This window comes from Zingiber officinale, chromosome 5B, assembly GCF_018446385.1.
Source record: "Zingiber officinale cultivar Zhangliang chromosome 5B, Zo_v1.1, whole genome shotgun sequence".
Taxonomy (NCBI): Eukaryota; Viridiplantae; Streptophyta; class Magnoliopsida; order Zingiberales; family Zingiberaceae; genus Zingiber; species Zingiber officinale.
In genome coordinates this window covers 85,961,015-85,978,283 of record NC_055995.1, presented here as the reverse complement: position 1 = coordinate 85,978,283, position 17,269 = coordinate 85,961,015, and the positions used below count along the sequence as shown (strand labels likewise).

Here is a 17,269-nt window from a genome sequence, read left to right as displayed (position 1 = left end):
ATGTGTTGTGTAATCTAACCTTCCTACCAAGTGTGCAGGACTTGATTGGTCTGAGACCAGGCTGAAATCCAATTAGGTCTGAGGACTTGATAGTTGGTGTAAAAGTCTAGATAGATAAAGAAGTGACCCAATATCTGGTTTAAAGTCCAGCTAGGTACGCGACATCTGATAGCTAACCGAAGTTCAGTTGGGTTTGCGGACCTGACAACTGGCAGGAAGACCTGGTGGACCATAAGTGAGTCAAACGATTCTACATAGTAAGTAAGGTAAATCACTAGAGGAGAGTGTTTCACTAAGGATGAGTCCTATTTGGGGACTTTAGGCGTAGATCTAATTTAGGTCTATTTTAGAAACCTAAATTAAAACTTTGACTAGATCCTAGTCTCGGATAGACAAGATATAATTAATATTACTTATTTTTATTGTGCTAATTTCATTTTGCTGGGTATACTTTCTTTTGTTGGACTAACACATTTTGCAGGGTGATAGGAGCACATAATTGTTGGTGCAATCGACCTAGGTTTGATCGGTACGATCATGGTTTTGATGTGTGTGTCAAAGAGTTTAAGTTATGTTCACCCTTGTATTTGATATGTGTATTTGAGTTGTGCAGGTTTGCAGGATACACATGCGACTCAAGTTGATGGCTTCGGGTCCGGTGAAGGATGGAGCATCCGAGGGACCGTGGACAAGGCAGTGAGGACAAGGGCCGAGGGAAGCGACTTCGAGGCATACGCGAAGGATGGCATTGGGGACGAGCCGCGGACTTGAATGCATTCGAGGGACGAGAGCCAAAGGAAGTAAGCTTGAAGGCAAGAAGTTAAAGCTGCAAAGGAAGTATCAAATGAGTCGTAAGGGTGAGGGTACAAGTGCATGAGAAATTATACTCGGAGTAAAACTGATTTTTTAGGATTTTACCGTAGCAGTACTGTAGTGTTACTGTAGCAGTACTGTAGCAATCGACTGCATGTTTTAGCAGTCGACTGGGCGCGAACAGAATGGTTCTGTTCGTTCGGTTAGTATGGATCAGTCGACTGCATGTTTTAGCAGTCGACTGGTAATTGACCGTTGGTGCTGCAAAGTAGTCGTTGGCTACCTCTAACGGTAACACCAGTCAACTGATGGTTTTGTAGTCGACTGGTGCCGAGATGAGTTGATATGATGATCAACTCTCTCCTCTTATTTAAGGGAAGCTTTGGGGCTTGAAGGAGGTTACTCATGCTTGTTGAATAACTCCTTGTCATTGCCCAAAGCTTCCAAGCCTACTCTCTTCCTCCTAAACCTAAGTTCATCATTGTAAAGAGGAAGAGATCCTTTGTGAGAGGTTTGCTCCACCGAGAAGGAGAAAGCTCTAGCCAGAGATTGTCGAGGATTGATCCACCGAAGGATCAAGGGGTCGTCCACTTCAAGGACACGCCGTGGAGTAAGAGCAAGCAATCTCCGAACCACGTTACATCAAGCTTGTTAGCGATTTGGTATTCTTTCTTTATTGGTTTTCATTAGTTAGTTGTATTTCCGCGTGTGCACTAATCTTTTGTAGAGAAGAAAAGAAGTTGGGGGTGACCTAGCTATCCAACCCCCCTTCTAGCCGGCCACCGATCCCTTACAAGTGGTATCAGAGCGAGGACGCCCTTCAACAGACTAATCGCCGAGAAGAGCATTTCATCAAAATGGTCGGTTCAAATATTCATCCACCCAAATTCGAAGGGGACTTCTCATGGTGGAAGAAGAAAATGGAGGTATTTTTCAATACCGATTTTGACATTATGCTAATCATGAGAAGTGGTTTTGAAGAACCCAAGGATGAACGCAATGAGACAATCGACATAACAAGATGGACCAAAAGGCAAAAAGAAGAGCATCTAGCAAATTCCAAGGCAATGCATCACCTACTACATGTTCTTCCACAACAAGAAGTAACAAGAATTGGAAACTATACAAGTGCCAAAGACTTGTGGGAAAAGCTAGTGGAGCTTCATGAAGGGACATCGGAAGCAAAATTGGCAAAAAAAGACCTCCTTCGAACTCAACTCAACAATATCAAGCTTGAGAAAGGAGAAAAGGTATCAATTTTACATTCTAGAATTAAGGAAATTATTAATGGGCTAACAAGTGTAGGTGAGACACTTTCAAATCGAGACATGATGATGAAAGCCCTAAATGCTTTCCCAAGAACCACAACTTGGAGCTCCATTGTAGATTCATACTACATATCAAAGGATCTAGAGAAATCCTCTCTAGATGAACTCTTCTCAACAATGGAGCTTTACGAAACAAGAGTTGAAGGATTAGATGGAGAAACTCATAGATCAAGAGGAGTAGCCCTTGTGGCAAACAAGGGAAAGGGAAAGAAGAAGAAATCTTCATCACCGCCATCTTCCGACTCCGAAGAATCAAGTGCATCAATGGATAGCGATCAAGAGGCATATATGGTAAGGAAGATGAGAAATGCATTTAAATCTTTTTCTTCTAACAAATCTCGTGCTAGGAAAAGTTCTAGAAGCAAAAGTAGGACAAGGAAGATCATTTGCTATAATTGTCAAGGAGAATGACACATAAGAGATGATTGTCCTCTCTTGAAGAAGAAGGAAGGGAAGAAGAAGGAGGAGAAGAAGACAAAAGAAAAAGGGAAGAAGACTCAAAACCTAAAAGCAACATGGGATGATCCATCATCATCATCGGAGGAAGAGGAGCACCATGTAGTCAATTTTGCTCTAATGGGAATTGATGATGTTGCCTCCACCTCATCCGAAAATGAAGAGGGAAAGAGATCAAGTGAAGATGAAGAAGGGAGCTCAAGTGAAGGGGGAGGTCAAATATCGGATTCAGACGTCTCGGTAAGTGAGGTATACAATCTTCCTCCTCATGTTTTAATTAAGATCATTAAAAGTACAAATGATGATTTGTTCAAGGCAAAAAGGAAAAATAAAACCTTGAAAAATGACATTTGCATGCTTAAAGAAAAATTAGAATCCATGTCTATTAGGGATGATGATATGCATGCTTCTTCTACAAGTTCATATGATTCATGTTTAGAAGAGGAAAATAGGAAATTAAGGGAAAAGGTAGAATATCTTACCAATGCCCTTAGAAAATTTGAAATTGGCTCTAAAACTCTAAACATAATTATTGGGAGCCAAAGGGCAAGCTTTAAGAAAAATGGATTAGGATACAAGAAACCCAACAATGAAAAGACCTACCATTGTCTACTTGCTAGGGGCTAATAAAAAACCAAGACTATAGATAGAAAATGGATCCCCAAGGAATATTTGATTAACCCAATTAGAAAGAATTTCTATTGGGTGCCAAAATCAATTCTCAAGGGTTAGAGGATTTTAGGTTAGTCAACCATTAAAATCATAGTTCAAATTCTTGAAAAATGGTTGACTTGAGACCTTAAGGGGGAGCACTTAGCCTTGATAGAAATTCATGATCAAGGGGGCTAAGTAGGAGTTATCTTCATCTCACAATGATTTGCATTATTTTCTAACCTTAAATGTGAGATGATAGGATGATACAAATAATTCACTTATGCTTATGGCATCTTGATGAGTTATGAGATGTATCAATTTTTAGTGATCATAGGCCAACTATGGGGAAAGAAAATGTTTAATTAATGGACATCTTGCCCATAGATCATAGTTGGACATTTCAAATGTTTTGAAAAACAATTCTATGTTTTATTTATAGTGGATAGTTATTTTGAAACATATGAATTCAAAACTAGGGTTTAAGTTGATACAAACTTGAGTATTTTTCAAGGTGTTTGAATTTTTATTAAAAATTCAAAAATATGATGAATTTTCATGGAAACATATTTTTCCTTGTTAAATAACATTATAAGAAATATGTGTTCAAAATTTCATGATTTTTTGAATTTTCTAGAATTTTATATGCATTTCTGAAGTTGGCTATAAAATGTTGAAATTCGGGTTAGTTTGTGCCAGTCGACTGCGACAGATAGCAGTCGACTGGTAGCTGTTTTCCAACACCTTCAAGAGCTGGTTTTGGGTATTTTTAAGTCCACATTGATATCATAGTATGTGTACTTGTTTGGTACAATTTTTGATGGTGTCAAAGGGGGAGAAATGTGAAGGTTTACGTTAGAAACCTAACTATGTGCAAAACTTGAAAATCTAACTGTGTGCAAAACTTGAAAATTATGGTTGAGAGCATATGTTAAGGGGGAGCTTGGGTATATGCTTCATGTTTACATATTGCTTCTAATTTTCATGTTGATATTTATGCCTAACTTAAACATATTGTCACACATCAAAAAAGGGGAGATTGTTGGTGCAATCGACCTAGGTTTGATCGATACGATCATGGTTTTGATGTGTGTGTCAAAGAGTTTAAGTTAGGTTCACCCTTGTAATTGATATGTGTATTTGAGTTGTGCAGGTTTGCAGGATACACATGCGACTCAAGTTGATGGCTTCGGGTCCGGTGAAGGATGGAGCATCCGAGGGACCGTGGACAAGGCAGTGAGGACAAGGGCCGAGGGAAGCGACTTCGAGGCATACGCGAAGGATGGCATTGGGGACGAGCCGCGGACTTGAATGCATCCGAGGGACGAGAGCCAAAGGAAGTAAGCTTGAAGGCAAGAAGTTAAAGCTGCAAAGGAAGTGTCAAATGAGTCGTAAGGGTGAGGGTACAAGTGCATGATAAATTATACTCGGAGCAAAACTGAATTTTTAGGGTTTTACTGTAGCAGTACTGTAGCGTTACTGCAGCAGTACTGTAGTGTTACAGTTGCAGTCGACTGGGCGCGAACAGAATGGTTCTGTTCGTTCGGTCAGTATGGATCAGTCGACTGCATGTTTTAGCAGTCGATTGGTAATTGACCGTTGGTGCTGCAAAGTAGCCGTTGGCTACCTCTAATGGTAACACCAGTCGACTGATAGTTTTGCAGTCGACTGGTGCCGAGATGAGTTGATATGATGATCAACTCTCTCCTCTTATTTAAGGGAAGCTTTGGGGCTTAAAGGAGGTTACTCATGCTTGTTGAATAACTCCTTGTCATTGCCCAAAGCTTCCAAGCCTACTCTCTTCCTCCTAAACCTAAGTTCATCATTGTAAAGAGGAAGAGATCCTTTGTGAGAGGTTTGCTCCATCGAGAAGGAGAAAGCTCTAGCCGGAGATTGCCGGGGATTGATCCACCGAAGGATCAAGGGCTCGTCCACCTCAAGGACATGCCGTGAAGTAGGAGCAAGCAATCTTCGAACCACGTTACATCGAGCTTGTTAGCGATTTGGTATTCTTTTTTTATTGGTTTTCATTAGTTAGTTGTATTTCCGCGTGTGCACTAATCTTTTGTAGAGAAGAAAAGAAGTTGGGGATGAGTCCTATTTGGGGACTTTAGGCATAGGTCTAATTTAGGTCTATTTTGGAAACCTAAATTGAAACTTTGACTAGATCCTAGTCTCGGATAGACAAGATATAATTAATATTGCTTATTTTTATTGTGCTAATTTCATCTTGCTGGGTATACTTTCGTTTGTTGGACTAACACATTTTGCAGGGTGATAGGAGCACATAATGTCTTGGGTCAACAGTACCCGAGGGGCCTTCCATACGAAGGAAGACACCTTTAGCTGAGCGAAGGAGGGTGCCATGCACACTTATAACTCGCAGCTGAGGCAAAAGTATGGGATAGCTGACTAGATGGTCAATGTACGCGTGAGCCATGCACGCATAAAACTCGCAACTAAGGCGAGAGTCTAGGACAACCAACTTGATGGTCATTGGGAGTATGAGCCTTGCACGTTTATAACTCATAGCTGAGGTGAGAGTCTGGAACAACCGACTGGATAGTTGTTAGGCGCATGAGACATGCACGCTTATAACTCATAGATAAGACGAGTGTCTGGGCATCCGACCGGATGGTCATTGGGCTTGTGAGCCATGCACACTTATAACTAGCAACTGAAGTGAGAGTCTGGGATAGCTGATTGGATGATCGTTGGATGCGTGAGCCATGTACGCTTATAACTCACAACTGAGGTGAGAGTCTGGGACATCCGACTAAATAGTCATTGGGTGCATGAGTTATGTATACTTATAACTCATAGCTGAAGCGAGAGTCTGGGACAACTAACCAGATAGTCGTTGGGAGTGTGAGTCATGCATGCCTATAACTCGCAACCAAGGTGAGAGTCTGGGACAACAAATCGGATAGTCGTTGTGCGCGTAAGCCATGCACACTTATAATTCGCAGCTAAGACGGGAGTATGTGACAGTCGACCGGATGGTCGTTGTACGCGTAAGTCATGTGCACTTATAACTCATACCGAGGTGAGAGTTTGGGACATTTTCATTAGATAGAAGTGTTGGTCTAGGTCGCACTAATAATCATGTTTTGATGCATGACAAATAGGTTAAAGTTAGATATGTTGTTTGTCTAACCTCTTTACCAAGTGTATAGGATATGATGGGTCTAGAGGACCGAAACACCCAGTGGAAGTCTAGTAGGTCGATAGCTGGTAGGAAGTCCAGATTGGTTGAGATTTGGTAGGAGGAAGTCTAGCTAGGTTGATAGCTGGTACGAAGTCCAGATCGATTGAGATCTAGCAAGAGGAAGTCCAGATTGGTTGAAATCTAGCAAGAACTTCTGGTGGGTTAAGGGACCTGAAGTCTGCTATTGTTAAGTGGAGGCAAGCAATTGGAGGAGAGATCCAGTGAGAACGCAATCTCAGTTGAGGGAACAGTAGACGTCAGTCCAGCTTAGGTCCATTTGGGAAACCTAAGCTGAGACCTTGACTAGATCATAGTCTCAAAGAGACAGGATCCAAGTCATAATTTGATTATATTTTTAATGTGCTAACATTGTTTTGCCTGGATTAACTTTTTGTTACAAGAAAACGAAAGGCAAAAAGTGGTCCAGGCGCCCGGAGTTGCTCCGGGCACCCAGGTACACTTCATGGGCGAGTGCCTGGCCAGGCACCCAACAGTTCGGGTGCCTGGAGTTAGTCCAGGCACCCAGACTAGAAAACCCATCCAGAACCTGAGTTGGAGCGCGATAACTGGTCAAACCCACGTCGACGGTCCAAGCGCCCGGAGGGGGTCCGGGCGCCCTTCGGAGATGAAGTTTTAATGAGAGCTCGCCACATCAACATGGTCCAGGAGCCCAGGAGGGGATCTAGGTGCTCGGATAGGGCTATAAAAGTAGCCTTCGACTAGTAGCTTGGACACATCATTTGCTATGACTTTCATTCTTATGCGTTGCTCCGGAAAAGCTCCTACGATACTGTAATGCTCCTCCGACAACCGATGATCAATTTCTCCTTACATTCTTTGTTGTCAGTAACCTTTTTTAGTTCACTTGTACTTCAATTTTGTATTATTCGAATTGTTAGTGGATTGTTCAATGAAAGCACTCGACGAGTGGGACCTTGGAGTAGGAGTCGTCGAAGGCTTCGAATCAAGTAAAAAATTACTTGTATCAGCACATGATTGTCTTTTTCTTTCTAGTTTCTTTCTCTTTATCTTTTTATCCGCTGCATCTTCAGTGATTTCCGAAAAAGCGACGAACGCTATTCACTCCCTAGCATCTTTACAATCCAACAGGAAGTTGGTACAAGTATAGAATGCTTTCAAGTGCGGTAAGGTTAGAGGTAATTCGCTATCCACAGGTGATCAAACTCCTTACCATTGGCATCTTGAATATAGTAAGCGCCAAATACGAGTTTCTTGATGACTTTGTAAACTCAATCCCATTGGGGTGCCCGCTTAGTCACATCTCTGATTGACTTTGTCCTTTTCCAGTCTAAATCATCTTCTTGGAAGAAGCTAGGGATTACCCGCCAATCATAGCTTTGTCACTTTCATTGTTTGTAAACTGTTAGTCGAGCGATAGTTTTCTCCCTAGTATCATTGATAAGGTCCAGCTCGAGGAGGCGTCGATCAACATTATTCTGGTCATACAGTAATCACCGAGTGGATTCTTTGCTAACTTTAATGGGGACAACTGCTTCACTGCTATAGATTAGGTGGAAAGGAGTCAAGTCAATCATGTGCTGTCCCAGGGAGTTGTGTGGTAAGACCATAGGATGCTCGGGAGATCCTCGACCCAATCACCTCCCACATGATCAAGTTTAACTCTGAGCCCCCTGATAATCTCTCTATTTGTGACTTTAGTTTGACCATTACTCTAAAGATATGCTATGGAATTGAATGCTTGGGTAATACCAAATCTTCGACACCATTCTTGAATTTTTTGCCCCTAAAATTAATGACTATTATCCGAAACTAGCTTGTGAGGGATCCCGAATTGGCATAAGATGTTAGTCCACAAGAATTTGATTATGGTCCACTTAGTCATTCTAGTTAGGGCCTTAGCTTTCACCAATTTGGAGAAGTAATCTACTGCAGCGATTAAGAACCATTTTTGAGCCGGGGCGATGGGGAAAAGACCCATAATGTCCATCCCCCATTGGTCGAAGGGGCACAAAACTATTGACGTCTTTAGTGGTTCAGTCGGCTGATGGGGTATATTTTGATGCTTCTAGCAAGAGACACAGGTAGCTACCAGCCGAGCTACATCTGTCTACAGAGTAGAAAAAAATAATCGACCAGTAGCACCTTACGAGCTAACGCCCTTCCTCCGATGTAGTTTCCATAGCAACCTTGATGAATTTCTTTCAGAATGTAATTGATTATGTCTGGTCTAATACATTTGAGTAAAGGTTGGGAGAATCCCATTTGTACAGCTAGTCTCCGATCAAGGTGAAGCGGCTAGCTCTCCTTTTGACCTTCTGAGACATCTCAGAGCTGATAAAAAAACTCCTTGTTGTAGGTACAAGATGATTGAAGCCTTCCAATCGATCAGCTCCTCCACATTAGCTTGCAAATCGATTTGGACTTTTAATAGATTTTATACCACCGAGCGGTCTAGGACCCAAGTGATAGCGAACTGACCATTTTAGCCAACTCATTTGCCTTTCGGTTATTAAATCAGGGTATCTTGACGAGCGTGACCTCCACAAAGCTCTCCTTTAGTTTTTTTGTAGGCCTCTTTGTACATTTGTAACCTTTCATTGTTGATCTCAAAATTATCCGCCAATTGTTGAGCCACAAGTTGAGAGTTCGAGTGGATAGTTATCCAAGTGGCTCCTATGTGTTTAGCTTCTTGTAATTTGGCTAGCAAAGCTTCATACTCGATCTCATTATTAGAGGCCCAAAAGTTTAGCCAGACGGATAATTTTAAGATGTCTTCTTGCGGAGATATGAGAAGAATACCTACACCACTACCTTGGTGAGTGGAAGATCCATTAACATAAATCTTCCATGTTCCCACGGGTTCTAGATAATAAATTTTGGTTAGGAAATCGATTAGAACCTGAGCCTTAATAACCGTTCGGGGCTGGTACTATATATCATACTCGCTCAGCTCAGTCATCCACTTAATGAGAATGCTTCTGGGTTGATGAGAACCCTTCCTAGGGAGTTGTTGATGAGAACTATTACCGGGTGTTCAAGGAATTATGCCCTAAATGGCGAGTGATCAAGACTAATATGCAAACAAACTTCTCGAGCACAATGTAACAGGACTCAATACCTTTTAATAGATGACTAAAAAAGTATACCGATTGTTGTACATTGTTATGTTCTTTGACTAGGATAGTCCCTACAACCTCCTTTGTGGCCAACAAATACAACCAGAGTGACTCTTTAGATATGAGTTTTAAAAAAAGAAGGCATGACTTTCAAGTATTGCTTCAATTCTTTAAAAGCCTTGTTGTACTCCTCGTCCCATTGGAATTTTGCCACTCGACGAAGTACTTTGAAGAATGGGAGGGTTCAGTCTGCTGACCGAAATATGAATCTAGAAAGTGTCGTGATCTGACCCATCAACTGCTGGGCCTCCTTGAGGTTCCAAGGGGCTTGAATGTCCCTGAGTGCTTGTACCTTCTCAGGGTTGGCATCAATTCCCTGCTCGGTGACGATATATCCGAGGAATTCCCCCCTTCTAGCTCTAAACACGCACTTCAAGGGGTTCAACTTTAGCCCATATTGTCGCAAGGTGACGTAAGTTTCTTGGATGTCCACAATGAGGTCTTTTGCCTGAGCGGATTTGATGAGAATTTCGTCCACATATACTTCAAGATTTCTCCCAATCTACTTTCGGAAGATCTTATCCATCTTCCTTTGATATCTTACTCCTATATTTTTAGTCCGAATGACATAATTGTCTACTAGAAAGTACCATTTGAGGTGATGAAACTGACCTTCTCTTGGCCTTCTTTGACGAGAGGTATTTGGTGATATCCCTGATAAGCATCTAGCTTGTAGATCAGCTCACTCCCCAAAGCAGAGTCCACCATTTGGTTGATCCGAGGGAGTTGATAATAATCTTTGGGGCTTACCTTGTTAAGGTCATGAAAATCGATATAAATCCACCACTTGTTATCGGGTTTGGGTACCATGACTGCATTGGCAAGCCACAAGGGAAATTGCACCTCCCGGACGTGTCCTACTTCCAGCAACTTGTCGACTTCCAATCGAAAAATTTTATTCCGGTCGATTGAGAAATCTTTTTTCTTCTGCTTGACTGGCTGGGAATCGGGAACAAGGTGGAGCTTATGCTCCACCATAGTCGGGGCCACCCCCGTCAGTTCCCAAGGATACCAGGTGAAGATGTCCCGATTCTGAGTTAAACAATCCATTAGGCTCTTCTTGGTCTTTGGTGGGAGGTCCATAGCTATCTTTGTAATGCTTTCTAGCCGGTCGAGATGGATCTGTACTTCCTCCTATTGGACTGGCTCGTCAACTAGAGGTAACGACTCTTCCTAGATGGCATGCACTCCTCCCTCTTGAATTTTTTGGGCCTTGAGCATCTCTATTTTTACTACATCAACATAACATTTCCACGCAATCATCTGCCCCCTACCTTACCAACTTGATCTTCCATTGGAAATTTTACTTTCTGGTGGAAGGTGGAGACAGCCGTGCAGAATTCGTGCAGGGTGGGCCTTCCCAGAAAGACATTATAGGTGGACAGAGCATCCACCACTATAAATGTGCCCCTTTGGGGTTTTCACCAGGGGCTTGGTACCTAAAGAGATGACCAGTTTGATCTGGCCGATCTGCTGTACCTTGTTCCCTACGAACCTGTATAGGGTCGTGGTCATCGGCTGGAGCTCACTTGCATCAAGCTACATCTTGTTGAAGGCTCTCTTGCACTTTGACAGAGCTTCCGGTGTCAACAAAGATTCTGATCACTTGGCTACTAACGATTACAACTTTGATGATGAGCGCATCATCATGAGGGAGCTCCACTCTCTCAAGGTCTTGAGGCCCAAAGCTGATTTGGGGTTCGACCGCTTGTTTTTGGCTTCAGCCGGCTGCATGAATCTCCAGTTGGCGGCCATGAGCTTTCCTAACTCTAGTCGAATCACTGTCAGTGGGGCCTCCAAATATCATACCGATATCTCTTACAATGACATTTCCCAAATTCTCTTCTTCCTAGGTTTGTTGCGGCTCCTTGTCTCGGTCATCCGATCGGACGCTTTGGTTTTCCATTACTCAAGGTGTGTTGGCCGAGCGACCGGGGGTGCTAGGGTTAGGGGTTAATTGCTCCAGGAACTTAGGTGTGATTTCAGTAGGTGGTAGGCCCTGCTCGGCCGTTCAGTGTGTTTCACGAGCGAGTTGATAACAATCTCTTATGTCATGGGTCTTAGACTGATGGTAAGTGCAATATCGAGGTACCCATTGGAGGGGCTCATGAAAAAAGGTCCGAACGGCCTTGACGTGTTGTATCACTCTCACTTCCCGGACCAACGGAAGATTCAGTTGAGGGTCTCTAGGGTGTACTAGAGGAGGTGGTGGTTTTTGATTGGCTTGGCCGGTCGGAGCTAGGGCAGTCACCTCCTTCTTCCGAGCAGCATAAGCTTCCTTTACATTAATGTATTTGACCACCTTTCTCAACAAATTGTTGAAGTCCTTTCCATGCTTTCTGATGAGGGTTCAGAAGAATTTTCCTTCTAAAAGGTCTTGAGAGAATATACTTATTAATATTTTAGAAGTGGCGGACGAAACATCTAGCACCACTTGGTTGAATCGCTTGATGTATGCTCATAGAGATTCCTTGGTCCCTTGCTTGAGCATGAATAGACTCAGGTTAATCTTTTGATACCTCGTACTGCTAGCAAAGTGATGTAGGAAAGTTTTTCTGAATTCCTTAAAATAGGTAATAGATTCGACCAACAGTCGATCGAATCATCTCTGTGTCAAACCTGATAGAGTCGTCAAAAACACTTAGCATTTTATTATATTGCTATACTGGTGCAATAGAGTGGCGTTTTCGAATCTTCGGAGGTGATCTTCAGGATCAGTGTTACCTCCATACTCCAACCGACAAAGGTCGAAAATGCTTAAGTAGCTTTTAATCTAGTACATCTTGAGAGTAAGATACACTGGGTTGTTCGGGTGATTCCCGAGCAGTGGGAACCTCAGCTTGCCTTGGGTCCCTCTGGGGTGAATTCTCTACCGAGAAGACTTGTGATAGCTCAATTTTGGCTCAACCCTTAGCAGACGTTCAGAAAAATGCTTGGGGGAACTCAAACTATCATTTTTGCTTGGATCTTTTCTCAAATACAAGAAGCTCTTCTAACAAGGTCATGGGTGCTCGGTGCGGATGAGAATCAACAATTTGTTTAGGCTTGCGCCTTGGTATTCACAAATAGCTCGTATTCTTTCAGGGTCATGGCAACGTTGATTTTATTGGCTGTGTCCATCTTTACGTTCCAGAATATGTGAATGTGTTTCCCACAAATGGTGCCAAATTTGATCCTATTCGGAAGCTCAGTAGATGGACGACCGATGAAGTGACAGGCATGTTGATGGAGAAAAAACTTTGAGTTGGGAGTTGCAGACCTAGATTTAGGAGTTGTGAACCTACGCACACCATAAGGAGAGCCAACGAGAATGTTAGAGCAAAAACCAAGGAGAAGTCCCTAATGCAAGCACTCCGACACTCAAGTTAGAATGATTGTCAAGCAAAATGGAGAAGAAAATGAATAGTAGAACTGGATGCGTGTATATGCGCACATACTTGACTACGGAGAGGACCCTCTTTTTATACTGTCTCTCATAATCTCCACAGTAATGAGGCGTCAAAACATGTCAAGTGTTAGAATATATCGGGTGGTGGAGGACGTATGATAGTCTTCTCCTAGGCAAAGGAAGGTTCCGTTGTGCGTATATGTCCGAGCAGGGAAATATTCCAAGGTGAGTAGTCGTTTATTCTTTGACAAGTGGTTACGATTTCCTAATAAGGCTATCTCCTAGAGGGAGTCCGACCAACTATAGTGTCAGTCAGGTTTATGTTGGGAGTCATGCTTATGATAAGTGGAGAACTAAACCCTTGAGATCCGATCGATACTAGTGCCGGTCGGGTTTATGTCGAGAGTCATGCCCATGAGAAGTGAGAAATTGAGTCCCGAAAATCCGACCAACTCTATGGTCGGTCAGACTTATGTTGGGAGTCATGCCCATGAGAAGTGGGGAACTCAGTCATGGAGGTTCGACCAGCTAAAGTGTCAATCAGGTTTATGCTGGGAGTCATGCTCATGAGAGGTGGGGAACTAAGCCTAGGAAGTTCAACCGGCTCTGGTCCTGATCGAATTTATGTCGGGAGTCATGCCTATGAGAAGTGGAGAACTGAGTCACGGAGATTCGACCGACTCTAGGGTTGGTCGTGCTTATGTTGGGAGACAAGCTCATGAGAAGTGGGGAATTAAGTCCCAGAGGTCCGACTAACTATAGGATCAGTTGGATTTATATTGAAAGTTATATCCATGAAAAATTGAACCTCAAAAATCTGACCGATATTAGAATCGATCGGATTCATATTAAAAATCATGCCTATAGAAGAATGAGACTCATTAAAAATAATCTACTGTCAATCTTACATCGCCTTATCAATCTTACGGCACCATTCTTTATTTCCACAATAAATAAATAAATAAATAAATAAATAAATAAATAAATAAATATATATATATATATATATATATATATATATATATATATATATATATATATATATATATAATCTTAAGTTTAGTGATCACATCATCTTCATTGTCAATCCTACATCGCCGTATTAATCTTACAACAACATTCTTTTTTATATATATATATATATATATATATATATAATCTTAATTTTAGTGATCACATCATCTTCACTGTCAATATATCCTACATCGCCGTATCAATCTTACAACAACATTCTTTATTTCCACAACGTTGATTGTCGCGAAAAATTTATCCATCATAGTCACTCTATAAATCTCAAATAATAATTTCTATTAATAAATGGACAGGTGGGGTGAAGCTTGAAGCAGTAGGGACTTCATAATTTCATATTTATTTTATAGATCCCAATTAATTCTATTCACTTCCCTTCCGCACACCAAATCCTAATCACAAAATTTAAAAAAAAAATAATAATTCAGTGGTCGAAGCTTCTGTTATACCATATCCTTGAAAATGATTCATCATATTATCTTACTTTACTTTTTATAAAATATTATTTCTAAAATTTAAATTCATGATCTTTTAATGACATAGTAATAATTTTATTATTATACTAAGTCCCCGTCCAATAGGAAATAAAAATTACTCCGAAAATCCGACCGACTATCTGTTGGATTTATATTGAAAATTATATTCATAAAAAATATGGAACCGAGTCTCAGAGATTCGACCGATTCTAAAATCAATCAGATTTATATTTAAAATCATACCTATAAAAAATAAGAAACTGAGCCTCATTAAAAATAATCTATCCAAATATATACACCTTAACTTTAATGGCCGTATTATTTTATTTCAATGATCACATCTTCTTCCCTATCAATCCTACGTCGCCGTATCAATCATCTTACAACACCATTCTTTATTTCGAAACTGTTCATTGTCAATCATAGTCAGCTCTATAAATCTTGAAGAATAATTTCTATTGATAAATGGACAGGTGTGGTGAAGCTTGAATCGGTTGGGACTTCATAATTTCATATTTATTCGATGGATCTCAATCAATTCTATACACTTCCCTTCCCCACACCAAATCCCAATCACAAAATTTTAAAAAATAAAACTCTTATCATATCGGATCCTGAAGATTCAAATCTATGCTCTTTTAGTTATATAATAATAATTTTACTGTTACGTCAAGATCCTCTCCCATGAAAAGTAAAATTTTGAAATCGCAAAAGTTCAAAGCAGGGTGAAAATGGATGGATGCCTATTCAGATGGGAAGCAAACTGGAGTCAAACAAGACATTTGATAGACAGAGGAAAAAACACAAACAAGGTAGCTAGTACGTACACGCAGACGTAACTAGAATACTGATGATAATAATTCTGACGTGCTTGAAAAAGAAACTGAGGACGGAAATTAATTATTAATGAAGAAAGGGACTGGGATCTAACTAGAAGAGTAGTCAAAGAAGTCACCTTCTCACATATGTTGCTCGTTGTGCTGTGAAATCTTATATTATAGTCACACGGATGCAACGGATTTAAGAAAGGTAAGAAAATGTTGCAGATAATAATTATAAACGTAAGACGAAATTAAGATGTGGGACGAGGACCATACCCGCTGTGGGTCTCGATCGCTTCGAGCTGGCGGAGGACCATCCAGAGCCAGAAGATGATCGTGTGACAAGGGACGAGAGCGGGCCCTACGAAGGAGGGGACCCCAAGGAGGAGCACCTCAGCCCAATGAGCATAGGGTGCCGCAAAGCCGATCGGAGCTGTGAATTCATGGTGGATGCAGTGGATCTTCTCGTACCCCCATTCAGTATGCAGTAGTCGGTGAATCCAATAGTTGAAGTAGTCCTCCACCAAGAAGTAAACTAAGAGCTGCAAAGCCGCCTCCCAAAATGAGGGAAGGGGCAGTCCCGTCCCTATTCCCACAAACTACAAAATGCAATCGATCGTGAAACAGATCGAATCATGCAAAACAAATTATATAGAAGAAAAGCGACAAAACTTGTTAAAGAACTGATAAAGAGGTTTTTGTTTTTCTTTTTTTTTTCCTGCGCCACAAAATAGAGCTAATTGATCGAGAAGGGACCTTGATGATGGGGTAGGACGCGAGTTGGAGCGGGCCGATGACGAGGGTGAACACCCGCATGACGCCCTTATAGCACTGGAAGAAGGATGTCGGCGGATGGCGAACCTTGGGCTGGATCTTGAACGGCGAGACGGAGGCGGGGAGGCCGAGCTCGATGAGGGCGAGTGGGAGCGGGGCGAGGGTGAAGATGGCGAAGAGGAAGATAATGTTGTGGCAGTAGAGGAGGTAGTCGGGCATCCGGGCAGAGTAGCGGAACCAGACGGCCTCGGAGAAGCTCAGGCTCCGCCCCAGCGCCGCTTCCACCTCCACAAGCGTCGCATACGGAAGCATTTCCGGCGCTGCAGGAAGCGTCCGACAGAGAGCGAGGATCCCGATACCTGATGAAGATACTCCTCCGGATCGCCGGAAAAGTTATCGGATCCGGTGATCCGCCTCCGGCTCCGGTGTCACCGAAACGGCGGTCGTGGAACTGCGGAAGAGAAAGGTGGAGAAGACAGGCGATGAGTTTTCTGCTCTTGAATGGAAAGAAGGCCGCGGGTGCCGTTCAGAAATCAAATAAATTTATGAAAAAAAACATATGCATTAATTAGAAATCAAATAAATTTAAGTTTTTTATGAAAAGGATTATCCTAAATAGTTCATTCAAGGACAATCTATTAATGCAATTTAAAGCTTTTTTTTTTTTGTTTTTTTCCTTTAAAAGTGAGGTAGGATGGGTTTCAATCATTCCACTTAGAGATCTAAGATATGTCCTCTATTATTTATTTTAACTTCTTAAAGGTGTTAAAATGTACTACGGAATAATTGATAAAAATTTTCATGTTGTGCCTGATATGATTCTTCCTTAATCTTTATTTCATCTTTACACCTCCTAAAAATTAAAATAAATAATAGATAGCATATTTGAACTTCAGAAATACATAAAAACTGAAATGGATATAATCTGAGAGTTCTAGGTCCATTAGTGGATTTTGATTGAAACTCATTAATGGACCTAGAGAGCTCCGATTGCACAATTTCAGTTTATATGAATTTCTGATATTACAAAGAGTTCAAATATATTATCCATTATTTATTTTGACTTCTCAGATGTATTAAAATATAATAAGGAAGAATCGATAAAAATTTTCATATTGGGCTTGATATGATTCCATATCAGGCCTACGTTGGGCCTGATATGATTCC

The 17,269-nt window shown here is 41.5% G+C and overlaps 1 pseudogene; it reads right to left on the bottom strand.

The window, feature by feature from the left end:
- The window catches only part of LOC121984788, a 33,802-nt pseudogene extending 17,146 nt beyond the window's left edge, over positions 1 to 16,656 (bottom strand).
- Positions 16,657 to 17,269: the final 613 nt, after the last annotated feature.